Consider the following 19,080-nt stretch of genomic DNA (forward strand, 5'->3'; position numbering starts at 1 on the left):
AGACATTAACTTTTGTGGGTATTTGTGCTGCCTCTTCTTTTTCCCTACTTTTAAATTTTACATACATTAAAATTCACTTTTTGGGGGTGCACAATTTCATGCGTTTTCACAAACCCACACAACTGTGTAAGCACTACCACAATCAACATGTGGAACAGCTCCATCACCCCATGAATGCCCTCAGGTTGCTCCCTTGTAGTCAACTTCTCTCCACCCTCAGCCACTGGCAGCCACTGGTCTGTTTTATGCCCCATTAATTTTGCCTTTTCCAGAATGCCACATAAATGGAATCATACAGTGTATAGTTTTTTGAGACTGACTCCTTTCACTTAACATAATACATAAGAAATCCACCCATATTGTTGCGTGTATCCATAGTTTGCTCCTTTTTAATTGCTGAATAGTATTCCACTGTGTGTATGTACAACAGTTTATTTACCCATTCACCAACTGGGTATTTGGGTTGTTTCCAGCTTTTAGCAATTATGAACTAGAATATTGTAAACATTCACATACAGGTTTTGTGTGAACATAACTTTTCATTTCTCTTGGGCAAATACTAAGAAGCAGGATTGCTGAGCTGCTTATTTTATATAATAATGCTTTGCTAAGCATCTTTATGCTTTCATTTTTGTTCACATTTAGGATACATATCTAGAAATGGATAACAAATGCCATTCCTTTTATCTTATGACTTCTTCATGTATGCGTTTTTAACTCTTGGCTGGCTAAGTATTATTTGATTGGTTGTTTTTTCAAGAAGGGTAAATGTCTCCCATATTATTATTAAACTTTGTATTTCACATAGGAAAGGCAAGGCAGTAAGATATATTACTTTTTTCATGTTCCTTTTTCCTCAAAACTGTAGACACGCTTCATTGACCCTTGACATTTAGACTCACAGAAGAGAAGTCTGATTTTTATTCTTTTGTACATGTGTTTTATTTTTCTGCCTGGAAGCATATAGTGTTTTGTTTTGTTACTATTTGAAGTAAAAATTATAGTCAGGGTGTACCTAGTTGTGTGTTTATTTTCATTGATTTTGACTAAAAATGGTTGGCCTTTTTGACTAGAACACTCAAGGTCTTTACTTGCAGTGCCACATATTATTCTCAGATTATAATTTTGATTACTGCTCTTGTTCCAAGAATATCTGTAAATCTTAAGTTAGAGTCCCCTTTCTCCGCTCCTATTATTTCCTTATTGATCTATGATTTTCTCTAATATACATCTCATTTGTTTGACCTTCTCTTATACTTCCAAGAAATCTCCTACAGATATCCCTCCACATGACTGATTTTCTTTTTCCTGTAGTGATTATTTTGTATTTTATTGTCTGGTATGCTTTTTTTTTTTTTTTTCGGCCATGCCACGCAGCTTGTGGGATCTCAGTTCCCTGACCAGGGACTGAACCTGCGCCATGGCTGTGAAAGTGAAAGCCCAGAATCCTAACCACTAGACCACCAAGGAACTCCACTGATAACACTTTTTGATACTGCTTTTTCTTTCTTTGCAATCCTTCTTAAACTCACCCTTCTCCATCCACATCTCATACCATCCTCAGCTTACTTTCTGCTCCAGTTGCATCATGTACCTCAGTCTCTTCATATCTGTTTTCTGGGAGGTGCAGTCCCTAATGGGATTTAGAAAGTATACAGGAGAAAGGCATTTTGGAGTGGAAAGAAGAGCACTACGGCTGCCTCCAAAAGCATTACCTAAATGATACTTAAATTTCTGAACTGGAATACAGACAAAGTGTCCAATTAGTTGCCTCTTTTTAATATAGTTCTCTTGACTTGTAGTTTAGAACATCTTCCTAGATTATCACAATAGTCTGACCCAGTCTTTGTGTTTTCTAACACTGTATATTTCCATCTTTGTGACTCATCAGAGGTATAGGACTTGCAAATTTATTAAACTCTCAGCCAGGCTACATTAAATTTTAAACATTCCAGAAGCACCAAACTGGGAGTCTGGCAGGAAAAATGTATTAGGGTGGAGAAAATTTATTAGGGTGGAGTCATATCTTTTTGACCAACCTCTCTTGGTCAAAAGGATGTGACTCCATTCTCCTGGGAAACAACAGCTATGCCACTGGACAAGGTCATTTACTTACATGACTTATTTCATTGTGCTTATTATGTGTGGATAAAAGAAGAAAATAAATTACAGAAAAAGTGAAAGGGTAATTTGAAGTACTCTGCTTTTTTTGGAAAAGCCCCAGTTGAGGAAAGCAGCTAATAGATGAGGGAAGTAATAACCAAAATCTTCTTGTATTATGCTGACTTATAACCCAAAAGCTTTTGATTCCAATTTCAAGGGGGCAGGTAAATTACAAAAAACATGGCTTAAGAGAGTATTTGAATTGATCTAAATACGGGAATACAAAAACTGTGGAAACTTACAAAGAATGACATTTTCTTTAAAAGTGTATTAGAACTTCAGAAATAATTTTTCAGATGCATTTTTAGTCATTGTTTAATTTTAGTTACTTAAATGAAAAACAAAACCAATTTTGAAAAATTCAACACTAATAGAAAAGAACATATTTGCTGATGGCAGCTCGTGTCTCAGGCCTGCCGTGTAGACCGTATGGTCGTGGTCTCCACCCCACTGCCATCTGCTATGTCCTAGTTGTGAGGCACTAACTTGCATCTTGAGTGTTGGGCCTGAAAATCTAAACCTAAAATGTAAGTATATCTCTACTAAAAATGCTACTATAACTGCAGCAAAGTGATATGAAAAAAGGAGCATTTCATTTCATGAATTCTCAAAATAGAAAGTACCATTTTGGACACATTCCTTCTCCAATGACTTCTTATGGTGAACCTACTATGTACTAGGATGTGGATATAAAGATGCAGTAGGATTATCCCTCAATTCCTTTAATAAGTCAGCAGTAAGGTTTTTTTTTTTTTAACCCAACCATCTGGTGGACATTTTTCATGTTCTACTTCATTTTGTCCAACCTAACACACACTGAACCCACTGACTGGCCTCTGTTGATGTGGAATGCTTTGGTTACAATTTAGTGTGAAAATGAATGGCCACTTTATGAAACAGGCATAAAATGAAATGCAAGTTATTTTAAAGTTAAGGACACTGGAGTCCTAATTCCCCAAGCAGGAACCTGCCAGCTTATTCTGGAAATAATTCCTTTGGCTCAAAGCAACTGAGCTGCAGAAATATTACTTCCAAGTTTTTAATTCCATTCTAATTATTATTTGCAAGAGCTAATGGTTATCAGAAGTATATGAAAATTCAAGAACATCATTTCACAATTATGTATTTTCTATCCACTACAACATTCATAACACCCTGAAACTGAAGATTTTTGAAGCTATAAATTTATGAATATATAAAAAACATATGTTGATTCCACATGAGGATACATTAAAAACATTAATAAAATTTCCCTGGAGTTTATAGCACCATAATTTATTGCATTCATTTGCTGATGTACTGACTCAAATACTAGTGTCTTAAAAACTATGAAGCATGTGTTTTGAAGAATAGAAATATATTAATTTTTTAAAATAGCAGTTAAACCTGTCTTTCCCATGGTTGGCACTTGACTAGAATATCAAATTGCAAATTTCTGCGAGAGAAAGAGACATTCTGGCTGGCGTATGGTTTGCAGCGCAAAAGAACTGAGTGTGTATTTAAATGTAATCAAATTCTGAAATAACTTTATCCACAAAGAAAGAAATGAGCAAAATAGCCACACTCACTCCCTTTCCTAAATCATAAATTTAAAGGGGCGCACTGATAAAAAGAGAAGGCATTGAAAGGTCTTCTAAAGCTTTGGGAGAGCTTTTTGTCTGGTTTTTATGTAACCACCTCCACATACCTCTTCCAAGAAAAATCGACCACAAAAGCTCAATATTTATGAAGAATTTAATGAGAAGCTGTTCCAGGATAAGGAGACCTGATAAGCTTTCCAAGGGAAGTAGGTTTCCTTCTTAACAATCACAGAGCACTTCCAAAATTACAGTGAAACGTCTCAATACGGGAGTGGGTATGTTAGGTTTGGGGCTGCCTAAAAGATGGGGAGCAGGAAAGACAGAATTATTAACAACCTTACTGCCTTTCCTTTGAAGTAATCTAATTTAATTTTTATGCAGAAAAATAACGTTACTGTCCCTGTTTCTTATCAGAATCATGGAAAGACTGGGTGCACCACAGGCCTGGCCTTATGCCAGGAACCAAGCTGGAGAACAAATATTGCCTCACCATACACTTTTCTTAATGTACATACCTCAGAATACACTATTCTCTCATTTAATTTATTTTTATATTTGGTTTAAGATCTTCCCTAGTTTCAGATATGTATTCAAACTAGATGAGCTCAGGGAGCAAGAAAAAATTTGGAGAGTCCCAGGCCTAAAGGTAAATTTTAAAATATAGGTTAAGATATGTACACAAATAGACTAAAGAATACTGTGTTAAGTCCTAAAAAATGAAAAAGTCAAGCAAGTACTACTTCAGGAATGGTGACTCGAAACACAGTAGCAATATTTAGGATAGAGCTGTTTTGGGGTTCCTACAATTATTTTATTATGAAATGTTTTAAGTCCAAAAAAGGTCGGGAGAATGATGCAAACTCATGTACACACCAATAAGCGTCATCATTTCTTGAAAGTTTCTTCAGATTTATTTTTAAGACATGTGTCATTACAAATATGGTGGAAGCCCCCTGCCAAACCTCCTCAATCTTATTCTCCTGCCTCCCTCCCTTTGGTTAGAGGTAACTAAGTAAATGGTATCATAATTTACATAACGTTTCACAGCTTGATTTTTTTTTTGTCCCAACAGCATGCTTTTGAAAATATCCATGTTGATAGACGCATCTCTAATTCATTCATTTTTATGGCTCTAGAGTAATCCAATTTATAAATATAGCTCAATTTATCAATTCTTTCTACTTTTTATTGATCAATTTTCCTAAAAGTCTATGAAGATTTAGGTTGGTTCTGCAATGAGCCATCTTATACAATCACCTAGGGTACATTTGCACACGTTTCTCTGGGATATATACCCTAGTGGGACTGTTCTGTTGTGGGCATTTACAGCTTCACTAGTACCAGATAATGACAAACTGCCCTTTAAAGTGGGAATACCAATTTTCACCCCCATTAGCAGTGCAGAAAAGTTCTTGTTTTTACACATCTAGGGCAATATTTGGCATTTTTAAACTTTAAAAAGTTTCCCAGTCTGAAGAATATGAAATATCTCACTTTGTATTTTTTGCATTTTTTTTGTTAATGAGGTTAATATTTTCATTTGTTTTTGACTATGCAGGTTCCCCTTCTGTGAATTTCCTGTTCATATCCTTCTCCCATTCTTCTACTAGTTTGCTTTGCTTTTGTTTTATTGTATTTAAATATCTCAGACACTAATCCCTTATTGGTTATATTCATTATCAAGATTTTCTCCCATTCTATGCTCTTCTTTTGGTTTATAGTATATATTTTTACAATACAAAGCCTGCTTAAACTTATAAATATTTTCCTTCCCAACTTATGCTCTTTTTTTCTTAGTTAAGGCATAATTCACTACCCAGAGATCATACAGATATTCTCCTATATATTCTTCTTCTAAATGTTTTCAAGATTTGCTTTTCATAAGTAGATTTTAATCCACCTGGAATTTATTCTTTAATAGATTGACATTTTCTAATATTTTCCTTTGGATATTAATAATCATATTTGAACCTCATGTATTGAATATTCATCTTTTCTCCACCATTTTTTAAATTGTGGTATAATTGGCATATAACATTAGATAGTTTCAGGTGTAATTACACAAATTTTTCATGACATCTTGAAATCCTACATATGCATGCTTCTGTTTCTGGGCTCTTGATTTTCCTACGTTGGCCTATTTGCGCCCATCCTACTACTATAGTTAAATTTTTTTTTAATGTTAGTGTTTGGGCAAGTCTTTTGTTCTCCTTCAAAACTGTTTTTATTATCTTTGCACTTCCATATGACTCTTGAAATTACATTTAATTTAAATATAATTTAGGAGAAACTGGCATTTTTATGATATTGAGGCTTCCTACTATGAACATATTATATATCTCCGTTTATTTAGGTGAGCTTTTAAATATTTCATAAAGGCCTTGTATATCTTTTATTGAATTTATTACAAGGTACCTTATATTTTTTAAGTAGCAAACACGGTGTCCTTTTGAAATTTGCTTTCTTATTAGTTTTTCCTACTGTGTAAGCATATAGTTGTTATTTGTGCACTAACTTTGTTTCCAATAATCTTAATGAATTCTTTCATTAGTCCTATTATTTTATGTGTAGATACTCTTGGATATTCTGTCTAGACAATCAGGTAGTCTATGAATAATGAGAGTTTTGCTTCTTCCTTTCTAATTGTTATACTTTGTATTTCTTTTTCTTGCCTTATACTGACTAGGACCTCATGTACAATAATGAATATGAACAATGACAGTAGCCATTCTTATCTTATATCTAATGTTAAAGAAAATGCAGTAACATTCTATAGACTAAGAGAGTACATCTCTATTCCTAGTGTGAGAAGATTTTTCATTTCAATTATGAATGTGTTCATTTTATCAAATGCCACTTTTGCATCGATTTAGATAACTGTATGACTTTTCTCTCTTAAATATTCCATGCTGTGCCGGCTGGTGCTTGCAAATATTTCCATTTGTATTATCTATTTTAGATTGCAAGCTTATCATAAGCAGGGCTCTATTGATAGGGATAGGAATCCTACACAGCCTGGCTTGGTGACCCATCTCTCCATATCTTTTACTACTGCAGTAACCTCAGGGCTGTCAAGGGTAACAAAACTACTTTTCATATTAATTTCTCACCTCCAGGCTTCCACAATCAAATGGGATATAAACATCCAACTCAATATATACAACATATGGAGATCAATATGCATGCACCTCAAATTCTTGGGAGAGTAGGTCCATTGTTCCAAAGTGGAAAATTTTTTCATTTAATGTTGAGACCAATATATTTAAATTCCCTATGTTGGTGTATGGCTTTTATTTTTTTCCAGTCCATCTGTTTAGTAAGTATATAGACCTCAACAGTCCTGTCTTTAAATTAGGGCTGGAGTTCCTATACTGTGCCTCATATACACACAAGACTTGATCTCCTGTGACTGTGAAGGAATTAAAACTCAAAAGCCTGAGTTCTAGAGACCAGTAAATCCCATCTCCATCCCCAGGGTAGGCACAAGATCAGTTATGCACTTACTGGTCTGGCCCTCAGTTTCCTCTTTGTTTTTTGGCTCTGTAGATTTCATTTAATTTCTTGTATGTTCAACTTTACTGCTTTTTTATTAAGACAATGTTTTTAGAACAGTTTTAAGTTCACAGCGAAACTGAGGGGAAAGCACCGATATTTCCCATATATCACCTGCCATCACATATGCATAGCTTCCTCCCCCATTATCAACATTCCCCACCAGAGTGGTGCCTTTGCTACAACTGATGAACCTACATTGACGCATCCTAATCACCCCAAGTTCATAGTTTACATTAGGGCCCATGCTTGGAGTTGGATATTCCATGGGTTTGAACAAATGTATGACACGTGTCCATCATTATGGTATCATACAGAGTATTTTCACTGCCCTAAATATCCTCTGTATTCCATCTACTCATCACCCCCACCCCCGACCCTTAACCCCTGGCAACCACTGATCTTTTTACTGTCTTCATAGTTTTGCCTTTTCAAGAATGTCATATAGTTGGAATCATATAGTATGCAGCCTTTTCAGATTGGCTTCTTTCACTTAGTAATATGCATTTAAATTTTCTCCATGTCTTTCTATGCCTTGATAGACCATGTCTTTTTAGTGTTGAATAACATTCCATTGTCTGGATGTACATTTTATTTATCAATTCACCTTACCGAAGGACAGCTTGGCTGCTTACAAGTTTGGCAATTATGAATAAAGTTGCCATAAACATCTGTGTGCAGGTCTTTGTGTAGACATAAGTTTTTAACTACCTTGGGCAAACACCAAGGAACATGAACACTCACTCATATTGTAAGAGTATGTTTAGTTTTGTAAGAAACTGTCTTACTGTTTTCCAAAGTAGCTGTACCATTTTGCATTCCCACTGGCAATGAATGAGAGTTCCTGTTATTCCACACCCTCACCAGCATTTGCTGTGGTCAGTGTTCCAGATTTTGACCATTCCAATAGGTGTGTAGTGGTCTCTCATTATTTTAATTTGCAGTTACCTGATGACAGATGATGTGGAGCATCTTTTCATGTGCTTATATGCCATCTACATACCTTCTTTGGTGAGGTGTCCGTTAAGGTCTTTGCCCAATTTTTTAATTGGGTTGTTTGTTTTCTTATTGTTGAGGTTTACAAGTGCTTTGTATATTTTGGATAACAGTCCTTTATCAAATATGTCTTTTGCAAATATTTTCCCCAAGTCTATGGCTTGTCTTCTCATTCTCTTGACATCTTTTGCAGAATAGAAGTTTTTCATTTTAATGAAGTTGGCTTATCAACTATTTTATTCATGGATCATGCCTTTGGTGTTGCATCTAAAAAGTCACTGCCATACCTAAGGTCATCTAAGGTTTTCTCCTAGGTTATCTCCTAGGAGTTTTATAGTTTTGTGTTTTGCATTTAGTTCTTTTATATATTTTGAGTTAGCGTAAGGTTTGTGTCCACATTCAGTTTTTTGCATGTGGATGTCCAGTAGTTTAGCACCATTTGTCGAAGAGACTATCTTTGCTCCATTGTATTGCCTTTGCTCCTTCATCAAAGATCAGTTGACTACATTTATGGAGGTCTGTTTCTGGGCTCTCTATTCTGTTTCATTGATCCATTTGTCTATCCCTTCAAGACTAATACACTGTCTTGATTACTGTACCTTTATAGTAAGTCTTGAAGTCGAGTAGTTTTAGTCCTCTGACTCTTCTCCTTCAGTATTGCGTGGACTATGCTGGGTCTTTTGCCTCTCCACATAAACTTTAGAATCAGTTTGCTGTTATCCACAAAATATTATGCTGGGATTTTGACCGAGATTGCATTGGATCTAAAGATCAAGTTGGGAGAAACCGACATCTTGACCATATTTAGCCTTCCTATCCATGAAAATGGAATATCGCTCCATTCAACTTTACCTAAAAAAGATTTATGTCCTATTTTACCTGGCCTTTCTAGGTGTTCTTAAAAATAAATTGAATACTTTATTTTAAAATAATTGTAAATCACATTGATCTGTAAGATAATGAAAAGAAATCCTATGACCCTGTTTCCCCAAATGATAACATCTTGCAAAACTGTGTTACAATAACACAACTGGGATATTTACATTAATACAGTCAGAATACAGAACCCTTTCATTACCCCAAAGATCCCTCAAGTCGCCTCTTATAGTCATACCTTGTTTCCAACCACCCCCAACTCTTCTTTAATACCAGGCAATTACTGATCTGTTCTCCATTTCTATAATTTTTGCCATTTTAATAATATTATATAAATGGGATCATATGGTATGTAACCTTTGGAGAATGGCTTTTTGTACCTCAGCATAATTCTCGGAGCTTCATCCAGGTCATCGCCTGTATCAGTGGTTCATTTCTTTTTACTGCTGTGTAGTAGCCCATGGTATGGATACACTATAGTTTGTTTAACTAGTCACCCACTAAAGGGCATCTGGGTTGTTTCCATTTTTGGGATATTATGAGTAAAGCTGTTAAAAACATTCAGGTTTTCATGTGAAAACAAGTCTTCATTTCTCTGGGATAAATGCCCAGGAGTACAACTGCCGGGTTGTATGGTAGTTGCATGTTTATTTTTTTTAAGAAACTGCCTGTGGCTGTACTATTTTGCATTCTCACCACCAGTGTATGAGTGATCCAGTTTCTCTGCATTCTTGCCAGCATTTCATGTTGTCACTTAAAAAAAAAAAAGGTATTCTGACAGGTACGTAATAAATAATGCCTGATTGTGGCTTTAATTTGCATTTCCCTAACAGCTAGTGATAATAAGCACATTTTTTTGTTTGTTTGTTTGTTTGTTTTGTGGTACACGGGCCTCTCACTGCTGTGGCCTCTCCCGTTGCAGGACGCGCAGGCTCAGCGGCCATGGCTCACAGGCCCAGCCGCTCCGCAGCATGTGGGATCTTCCCAGACCGGGGCACGAACCCGTGTTCCCTGCGTCAGCAGGCGGACTCTCAACCACTGCACACCAGGGAAGCCCAATAAGCACATTTTCATGTACTTATTGGACATCTGTGTATCCTCTTTGGTGAAATATCTGTTCAGGTCTTTTATTCATTTTCTAATTGGATTGGTTTTTATTGTTAATTTTTTAAAGTCCTTAATACAGATCCTAGTCCTTTATCAGATATGTGGTTTACAAATATTTTCTCCCATTGATCTAGGTGCCATTACCACCAATACCACAGTTGTGATTACTGTAGCTGTATAAGTCTTGATAACAGGTAGACTGATTCCTTCTACTCTTTTTTTTCAGAATTGTTTTAGGTATTCTGTGGCTTTGCCTTTCCATATAAATTTTAGAATAATCTTGTTTAATCTACATTAAAAAAACCTTGCTAGAATTTTGAGTGAAATAAACCTATAAATCAATTTGAGCCCAGCTTTCTTCCCCACTTGGTTCCCAGAATATTGGAATCAGAGGATCTCTGTCTGAGAAATCAGAGCAGCCCAAAATAAAATACCTAAAAACATCATCAGGCAATCAGATAGACCATCCACATCTCCTTAAAATTAAGCTGGAAACTCTTTTCCTTAAACATCAACAACAACAACAACAAAACAAAACAAAACAAAATAAGGGTCACCAGAAATCTTAGAAAGGTCTCTACATGAAAGATAGTGACAAAAACAAAACAGAAAACAGTAATTTGGAAAGAATTGAGACTATGCAGGGAAAAGAAAACTCCCCCTAATCCTGCCCCACAAAAGTCTTTTTATATGCTCAGAGATAAAAGAGAAGATACTGCATCTGAGAATCAGGGACAGACTACTTTTGTTAAAAAAAATAATTCAAGGAACAAAAAATATATAAGAAGAAAATAGAGAAAGAGGAAAAAAGAGAGAGATAAAATACTTACAGAATTGGAAAATAAGTTTAGGCAAATCTCCCAGAAAGTAGGGCAAATGGGCAAAGAGAGGAAAACAGTAAGTCTAATATCTGAATAATATATACATAAATATCTTTTAAAAACTAATCAACAAAAATTAAAAAAAAATCTTCATCAAAAGTCTATATTCTCCAACATAGCTTTCAATATTCTTCACAAAATTACGCATCCTTACCTATCCCACAGACCCATACGGTAGTCAAGCAGGCTTTTTTATCAGTCTTGGGATTTATTAATTCATTCACCTATTTATTTATAGAATAAAATATACTAAATTTCCTCTAAACATCAGTAGTAATGTTGGACACAGAATAAAGAGAAGAAAGACACCATCTATGCCACCTAAAATGTTTTTTCAATTGTGGAAATAGAAAAATAACAAAACAACACAATGAAATAAACACTCTGATAAAAGTATGTTCACAGGATCCTATAGAAACACAGAAGAACTGCACCTAACCTAGTAAATGGTAGAAACTGCCAACAAATGCTTTAAGGAAGAAATGGAGATTCAAAGCACTTTCCAAGGTCAACTATGTGTTGTTAACAACCAAAGGAGAAAAAGGATGCTTTAGGCAGAAATAAGAGCATTGGCAAAAGATGTGAAGTGATAGGTGAGCACACATTCACTTATTTACTCATTCAGTTAATAATGTGTGGGTCCTAATCATATGTTAGATGTTAGACCTTAGAGTGGTGAAGTAAATGTCCCTTCCCTAAAAGGAGTATAATAAGAGGAAGCACAAAAGAGGAACATCAAATTTAGACCAAGATGTCAAGATAGGCTTCCTAAATGAGGACGACCTTGAAGAATAAGTGAGAATTAACCAGATACCACACTGAAAAAAGACACAAAAGTATACGTGATAAGATGCAGATGATTAAGACAATAGGTGCACAAAGAAGGGCCAGGTTTAAAATGAAGGAAAGAAGGTAAGGTGACAAATACACCATAGCAGCACTTTGAAACATCATTAGAAAATAAATCAGAGAAAAATTCAAGTGGCAAGGATCTTGAAAAGCACACTTAAACACCCAGGAAAATAAACAACAGATGAAAGTGACTAGAGTAAAAGTAGAAGACAAACAGAAATAACAAGTGTTCATGGAGAAAAGGACAGAATAAAGAGGCAAGAACCAACAGTAAATGATACGAGAAGAAAATTTTCCTACAATAAAGAAAGCTCTAAATCTGTACAACAAAAGTGGCCACCATGTGCCAAGGAAAAATAAATGAAAAGAGACTGATAGCTAGATGCAACATTGTAAAACTCCTAAGGGAAAAATACAGCCTTCTGTAGGCAGCCAGGCAGAACAAATAGGTTATCTACCAAAGAAGACAAAAAAATTAAGCCAGCTTGAGAGGTCTGTGAGCAACACTGTATATCAAACTTTATGGAAAAAGAACTTCTGAGTCTTGAGAGGGAAAATTTGTGTCTCGGGAATTTTATACCCAAATAAGCCATTCACTGTTTATGTGTAAAGTCAAGAGAAAGACATTTTCAGATATATTATATAAGGACTCATAAAGTATAAGACCCACAACTTTTTCCTGAAATTAAGAAGGCTATAAAGTCTTGCTGCTTGAAGTGTGGTCCATGGACAAGCAGCATTGACATTACCTGGGGATTCGTTAGAAATGAAAGATCTTGGATCCCGCTCCAGACCTACTGAATCAAAGTTTATATTTCAACAAGATCCCTAGGTGATTCATATGTGCATTAAAATTCCAGAAGCACAGCTCAAAACATATCCCTGCAAACAAAGTGATTCAGAAGTAAGAACTGAAAATACTGACAATGAACACTGAAATAATGTATGCACACAAACACAAGTTTCAACGATAGTTTGAAATATGATTATGAAAGAAAAGATATAAAGGGAATAAATGGTGCCAAGAAACGGAGTATAAGATCCAAGATTATAATAACAAAGAGTAGGAAGAAGAAAAGCATAAAATACGCATCAGCTTACAAATAGAAATCAAAAGAAACTAGCATTTTATTATTGGCATTGACAGTTATAAAGCAATTATTAAAGTATGGCTTTCAAACATCTTACATTTAATCATCAGTAATACAAAAACAGGAGATATATATATTTCCAAATTACCAGAGGTAAAATTCCAGCAAAAAAAAAAAAGCATAAAAGAAAAGAAAGAATGAAAGATTTTAAATAGTGATGGTAAGTCAAGCACATATATTGAGCTCTTTCCCCCTTATAAATGCCTAGTGAAATGACCAACAAAGTATATTAATAGGTCAACAACTCTCCACCATAGCTGGAAATTCATACAGGCTATACACAAGCCAGAAACTTCAACATGCATGTGAACAAGACTAAATTAAAGGATGGTATACAAATATACTATTCACTATACACAAAAGAGAAGGCTGCCTTTGAAGTAAGTGGAACGGATCCACAGGAGAACCCACCAATACTCACTAAATCCAATTGACAGATGATGTAGCCAGAACTCCTGGCAATCAATGCCGTGTAAGACAAAAATGTAGACGCATATAAGATCCAACTGGATCGGGGGCCCTGTGAAACACTCAGTGCCTGTATGGGTTGGGGTACTCTGGAAGGGTTAAGGGAAATGTAGGTACTGCAGAGACTATCTCCAAATAAAGGAAAGCCACAAAAATTCATTAGCAGAAAGGCAATGTTCCTTCCCACAAATGCCTTCCACTGCAGCTTCTATTCATTCTCCATATTGATACAAAGCTGCAATAGATTTAAAGCAATGATTCTTACCCAAACAGAAGAAAGGCATTTTTCCCATGGAGAGGGAGAACTCAATTAACAAAGGACTTGATAAAACCCTAATTCTAATCTAGATCCCTGATATTTGGAGATAAACACACACACACACACACACACACACACATACATACACATAATTATACATATAAACATATTAGATTTTTAAAAAATTGTTATTTCTTTAATAATGATCCTAGGATCCTTTTCCTTCTACCTGGATAACTCCCTTTGGCAATTCTTTTAGCACAAGCCAGATAGTAAAGAATTATCTCAGTTTTTGTTTGTCTCAAAACATCTTTATTTCACCTTCACACTCGAAGGATATTTTTGCTAGACAGAGGATTCCATTGTAATAGTTATTTTCTTTCAAGATGTTAGGTAATTTCATTATCTTCTAATGTGAAGTTAGCAGTCAACATTATCTTTTCTCCTTTGATGGTAATGTGTCTTTTCTCTCTGGCTTCTTTTAAGATTTTACCATAATGTGTTTATGCATATTTATTCTCTTTAGGGTGTGCAGAGTTTCTTGAATTTGTGGCTTGATATCTTTACAGCAATAACTTTCGGAAATTTGGGGAAATTCTTGGTTACTATCACTTCAAATAGTGCTTCTACTCTATTCTCTATCTCTCTTTTCCTTTTAGGACTCCAATTATACATGGTTTAGACCTTTTCATCTTGTTCCATATATCCCTTACTCTATGTTCTGTGTTTTCCCCCCACCCTATAATTTAGCCTGGATATTTCTACAAACCAATACTCTCTTCTACTGTTTCTAATCTGTTATTATGGCCAACTATTTAGTTCATAATTTTAGTTATCACTTGCTTCTATTCTCAAATTCCCATATGATTCAATTTTATGGATTCCAGTTCTCTGGTGAAATCCTGTAAATATTTATTACAGGGTTTTTGTTTTGTTTTGTTTTGTTAACATACAGGTCCAATAACTCTAGTACCTGTTTCTATAATCCGTTTTTCCTCTTGCTCTTGTATCGTGGTAAGATTGGCAATGTTTTATTGAATCACTGGCATGATCTATAAAAACTTGTATAATCTCTGGTTGGTGTCATCTTCCTCCAGGGTGTCTTTTTTAAAGCTTCTTGGAGAAGGATGGAATAACAACAAATTTTATTACTCAAATTAGGGTTGAGCTAATTCAAGACTAGGTTTCAGTCTTTGTAATATCTAGTCTATTTAGGATTGGTTTTCCCTTTCTCCTAGGGTATAGTCCTTCATGGATACAAACTGATCACCTGAGATGTTTACCAGGGCTTTGAACTCAAATTTGAAACTGACTATGAAACTGCCAATAAATCTGCTTAATTTCTCAGCCTCTTAGCAGCTGCTTTCTGCTTGGCTTTTCTGCCTCTTACTGCTTAAAAATTGGTGAATACTAGGATGAAAAATGTGGCTCAGATAAAGTCATTTTTCTGCATATCACTTACTTGCAGGGATATTGCAGTCTCAAGTTCTAAGTCCATGATTATGTTTTACTCCTCAATTTCTGGTTCCCAATTACCCATCACTAGATTGTTAATATCTGTAATAGTTTTTTTTTTTTTTTTTTGTGGTACGCGGGCCTCTCACTGTTGTGGCCTCTCCCATTGTGGAGCACAGGCTCCAGACGCACAGGCTCAGCGGCCATGGTTCACGGGCCTAGCCGCTCCGCGGCATGTGGGATCTTCCTGGACCAGGGCACGAACCCGTGTCCCCTGCATCGGCAGGCAGATTCTCAACCACTGCGCCACCAGGGAAGCCCTGTAATAGTTTTTATTACATCCAAAGTATGGTCCAAAGTGGAGTGAGGCAAATAAGGGCAAAAGAGTAAAATTTTATAAAGCTACATGAATTCAATTTAAAGGCAGGTCTTTCAATCTACCTATGTCCTACCTTTTAATGTTAAAATGAAAAGATTCTGATTGTAATTCTTTCCTGAAAAGTCTGTGATGGTAGACCACAGGTGAGTTTTCGTTTGTTTTTATTTTTGTCTTTATTTGACCAAATAAAAAACTGACAACCTATATTAGTTCCAAATATGCTTTTTTTGAACAATTTACTAGTATTTGAAATCCAAAAGTCTGAGAATCAGATTCTTTACCTTCTTCTTCAACGTTGGCCCATTCTGCTTTCTCCCCTGTCTATTGTCTTTTAGGCATAAAAGCTGCTTTTCATTTCCTGCTCCAGCACCTTTACATATGCTGGCCTCACTATCTGGATTTTATGTCCCATAACCCTCCACCCTTCATATGATTGACTTCCTCTCAGCAGTTGGGTCTCAGCATAGACCCTCGGCACAAAGGACTTCCCTGGATAGGTATTATCTACCCCCTTGACACAAATTTTAATTACACATAATTTGATTACATACTTGTTTATTGTTTGTCCCCCTAGATTATAAGAACCATGAGGACAGGCTCTGTGTTAGTTTAACTCACAGTTGTTAAACTCCTTACCCACACCAAGGCATAAAAAGCATCCTGGAGCTGCAGACTTAGATAGTATAAGGATTTCTGAAGACTTCTTTGAGAAATCTACGCTATGATCCTACCCCCTCACCCTGCTCCAACAGAAAGAGAAGGGATGAGGGCTTCAATCTGCGAACCCCCAATTGAGAGGAAGAAATTTTAGGGGCACCAGCTGACACGTGCCTCTTGCAGTTGGTTGGTGTCTAACTCACACCTGAGAAATTTAAGGGCTGAGAGCTCAGCTGCAGTGGCCTGTGTAAGCAGAGCAGGTGTTGCTGCATTGGCTCCTAGAACCGGAGAGTTTGTTTAGCAAAGTTCACAGGAGGGTTCCCAGTGAACCACATGTGGGCCGCATGCAAGAGAGCCAGCATGGGGTTGTCTTAGGAACGAACACACCAAGACAGCCGCTGAGGGGGTGAGTAGACATAAACAGGAAGAAGCTGGGAGTATGCCTAGGTGTCCAAGATTAGGAAAGAGCAATGTTACCAAGTCAGAGGACTGCGAATACCACATCTCAAGCGAATTGCAGGCAAGGATCCCAAGGGACTGGGGTGGGGGGGAAGGAAGAGACACTGTCTCAGAAAAATCCATCAAAGTGCTCACGATAGATGAAGCTGGCTTTAAATACCTACTAAACCAGAGAACGTCAACACCTGGTCACTAAAATCAAGGCAGAACTCCCCTCCTCCTTCTCCTCTCCTCTTGCCCAAATCTCCTTTTCTGAGTAAGTACAGAGAAGGCAGAAGGGGCTGAGCAGTAGCCCTTCCTACCCCAGAGGCTTTCCAGTAGCAGCCGACCCCGGTTAGGAAACAGAAGACACAAATGCACACACACACTGAGATAGATCACTTGGCAAAGTCATATTCTAGGCAAAATCAAAGTGATTTTTTTAAATTAATAAAATAACAGACATGGAAGCATTTTGGTTGTATGACAAGATGAAAGTGGCCATTCATGGTCCTTAATATTGATATATTCCTCTAAATCTTTTTAACAGATACAAGTACATACCACCTTTTTTTTTTTTTTTTTTTTTGCGGTATGCGGGCCTCTCACTCCGGACGCGCAGGCTCAGCAGCCGTGGCTCACGGGCCCAGCCGCTCTGCGGCATGTGGGATCCTCCCGGACCGGGGCATGAACCCATGTCCCCTGCATCGGCAGGCGGACTCTCAAGCACTGCGCCACCAGGGAAGCCCCCATACCACCTTTTTAAAAATTTTGCCTTTATCTCTTTTGCCAGTGGATAAGTAGAATTTATGGAATTTTTGTTGTTTAAGTGATGCTTGATGCTGAATAAGGACCATTGATACCGGTGATTCAAATAGAACCTTGACTGAGCTCAAAATTTTGAGCTTAAGTAGTCTTATCCCTTCTATTCCTCCTGATAATTACCTCGCCATTTATCACAGGATATGGATTTTTATATTTTGAGGGCACGGCATGAGGGATGAATGTCAAGAAATCCATAAAATGCTCTAATATGAGGGGTTTGGCTTTTATATTTAGTTGGTGACTGGGGAGGTATATACCATAAAGAAAAGACAAACACAAATAAACCCACTCTTTTCCCACCTGAACCCTACCATTCTTTGCAAATTATTCAGATCCCTCAGATTTGGACTGAGATGCCAAAATCTCACCTTCCCATGCCAGTCTCCATGCTGGAAACCTCTCCCTCAAATGACTGACCAGCGGTGGGTAAGAACTTGCTCCCTACCTAAGAAGACCCTCTCTGACCCTTGCCCACAGGAACAAAGGCCCCCTATTACAAACCTCACCAGGATAAATACATCCCGGTACAATGCAACATCCATACGGTATGACACACGTAGAGGGCCTTTATTTCCTCACCAAGGTAACATAGAAGAAGCAGCTATACCACTTTGTCATTGCGAGACTAATCCCCGGACTCAGTTCTGCAACCATTTACTTAGGGTTCCAAGCTCTGAGTCAGAACTTGCCCTAAAATAATGACACCAACACTAACTCCAGAAGCCTTCCCATGCTTTCCTGGAGTGGACTCAGAGACCTCCTTCTCAAAGGCCATGTCTACAGTCTCACATCTGCCCTGCTCTGTGCTGTCTCAAGGAAAAATGAGAATGTATGTGGTCACTCTTTAATATGCCATAACACAGCGACCTTGATGGAATCCAGAGCATTTCTGCTCTATACCTTACACATTCAGGGAACGGCCATTCCCTCTTTCACTGGACAACATCCCCAAACTGAAGTTGGCTGCCATGATCTTGGAGTCTTCTTTTGTCCAGAACCAGCACATCCAGTTCCATCCACTTGGGGTTCTGTCTTACCTGAGACCTCAGGTAAAAATCCTTGGCTGGGAATGACACTACCCCGTGAAGAATTACCTCAAATTGTCTCAAGAGCAATGATAACTGTGGGTTTCTTACAATGTACGTTTATTTTTTAAGAAGCTGATCTTACATTTTAACAAATGTTGCTTAACATAAACATTTCTAAGCTGGGAGCACAGACCTTGCATTACCTTCTTAATCAATGGGTTGCTCAGAGAAAGTGAACCGAAAGTGATTAAAATGGCAACAACTCAAGGGTGGAACACAGAAGACTTGACCTCTTACCCCAGGTCTCAACAACTTTGGGCCAGTGACTTATCATGCCGGCCTCCCCTCCGTTAAAGCCCAAAGTGTGGAGTGCCCCAGCTGCTGCAAGCTGGGAGTCTCATGTGGAGGGGTAT

At 37.0% G+C, this 19,080-nt stretch overlaps 1 protein-coding gene across 1 annotated transcript in view; it reads right to left on the bottom strand.

The window, feature by feature from the left end:
• ADAMTSL3 (ADAMTS like 3) overlaps window positions 1-19,080 on the bottom strand; it is a 373,236-nt gene that overhangs the window by 237,275 nt on the left and 116,881 nt on the right.

The sequence above is a fragment of the Lagenorhynchus albirostris genome, chromosome 1 (assembly GCF_949774975.1).
Source record: "Lagenorhynchus albirostris chromosome 1, mLagAlb1.1, whole genome shotgun sequence".
Classification (NCBI taxonomy): domain Eukaryota; kingdom Metazoa; phylum Chordata; class Mammalia; order Artiodactyla; family Delphinidae; genus Lagenorhynchus; species Lagenorhynchus albirostris.